Source organism: Triticum dicoccoides, chromosome 1A, assembly GCF_002162155.2.
Source record: "Triticum dicoccoides isolate Atlit2015 ecotype Zavitan chromosome 1A, WEW_v2.0, whole genome shotgun sequence".
Classification (NCBI taxonomy): domain Eukaryota; kingdom Viridiplantae; phylum Streptophyta; class Magnoliopsida; order Poales; family Poaceae; genus Triticum; species Triticum dicoccoides.
In genome coordinates, this window is record NC_041380.1 from 136842571 (window position 1) to 136844777 (window position 2207).

Consider the following 2207-nt stretch of genomic DNA (forward strand, 5'->3'; position numbering starts at 1 on the left):
TTGGGCATTGCTGGAAAAGCTTTAATCAAGGCGAACTATCAAGGGGTTCCCATTATAACCCAACCGCGTAAGGAACGCAAAATCCGGGAACATAACACCGATATGACGGAAACTAGGGCGGCAAGAGTGGAACAAAACACTAGGTGAGAGGCCGAGCCTTCCACCCTTTACCAAGTATATAGATGCATTAAGATAACATGGCAATATAATGATATCCCAACAAGTAAATAAATGTTCCAACAAGGAACGGCCTCCAATCTTCACCTGCAACTAGCAACGCTATAAGAGGGGCTGAGCAAAGTGGTAACATAGCCAATCAACGGTTTGCTAGGACATGGTGAGTTAGAGGTTTGACATGGCAATTTGGGAGGCTTGAAAGCAAGTGGTAGGCATCGTAGCATTGGCATAGCAAAAGAGCAAGCAATCTAGCATAGCAAAGATAGTAGTGATTTCGAGGGTATGATCATCTTGCCTACAAAGTTGTCAGAGTTGACTGGATCCTCGAAAGCAAACTCAACGGACTCCTCGTTAGCGAACTCGTCTCCCGGCTCTACCCAAACAAGACAAACAAGCAACAAGGACACAATCAACCACGTGCAAGGATCAAACAATATGATGCAAGGATGGTATGCTATGCGGGATGCATATGCAAGATTTGACAAGGGATGCATGAACCTGGCCTCAACTTGGAAAACCAAGTGTACCACTGGAAATATGAGATGAAATCGCTTGAAAACGATATAAAGAACGCCGGAATCGGAGCTACGGTTTGGAAATGGCAAGCGATTCGAATATGACACCGGTCTGCGATTTACAACAAGTAGCCATCTAAATGCAACAAGATGAACATGCTACAGCACCCAAACATGACAACAAAATACATGGCAGGGATGCATTCAAGATGCTTAACAAAAGTCTAGCACTGAGCTACGGCCAATTCATCTATTAACAGGTTCAAACAAACATGTCAAAAATGCATATGGTAAACAGATCTCAGACTTAGTGAAATTAACACTTGTCTGGAATTTCAGATCAGGTAGCACTCTTTGGAGCAACAAAACTACATGCTACATGACCTGAACATGGCAAAGTAAAGCATGGCATGGAGCTACTCAAAGAGCTTAACAAAAGTTCCTTAGTGACCTTGAGCCAAAAGGGATCTGAAAATATAATTGCAAGCATGTGAACATGGCAAAAATATAATCAGATCACAGACTTAGAGAAAAACTGGAGCATGCAAAACAGATATCAAGTAGGCATGTTTACAATCTCGATGCACTCACTACAGAGCAAGTCATGATAATCTAAGCTTACAACCATCAAGAATACACAAAATGCAATCTAGACATGGCAAGAACAATCGCATAGCATGCACAGATCAACTACAACATCCTCGGCAAAATCGCTAACAAGTAGACAATCTGCCCAGATTCACGAAGTAGCAAAAGTAGAGCTCGATTGACTCAAGCTAGGGTGCTCCATAATTGCAAACAAAGACATGGATGGATAAAGCACTACAAGATTAACAAAACATCCTTACTGATCATTCTCAAAAGAGGCACGGATCACTAGGAAACAACATGAACATATGCCAACATGAGATAAACAGATCAAGGACTTAGTGGAAATGCTAAGTCCCTAAAATCAGCATTACCAAGTGCCTCACTTTGCAAGCTTGTGCTAGTCACCACACACATCACAAAAATACATGGGTTGCACCTCTGGAAAGATGGCAAAACCCTTAACAAAACATATGTAGAGCTCATGGGCATATCATGCACACAATAATCGTGGCAAAAATGACAAATATCTAAATGGAGCAGCAGATCTGACAATTATCTCAAGTAGCCCGCTTCTAACAACATTTCGGGCATCAAGATGAACTCAAATGAAAATGAGACGATGGAAATAAATGATGTGCTCTCTGAGACGAACATTTTGATATGCTATATGCCCAAAACGGAGCTAGGGATGCAAAGTTACGATGCGATGAATATGCCAAAAATATTAGGGTTTCGGGGCAAAAGTCAACCCGAGGCAATCTCAGATCCAGATCTAGATCGGCACACTTTATGAGGTTCGCCGGAAATGGAGTTGGCCACCGGAGACGGAGAGGAAGCCGGGGCGGAGGGCAGCCGGAGCTCATCGGTGGTGGCCAGCGCCGGCGCGGCGAGGCGGCGCGGGCGCAGCGGCCTAGGCGGCGGGCA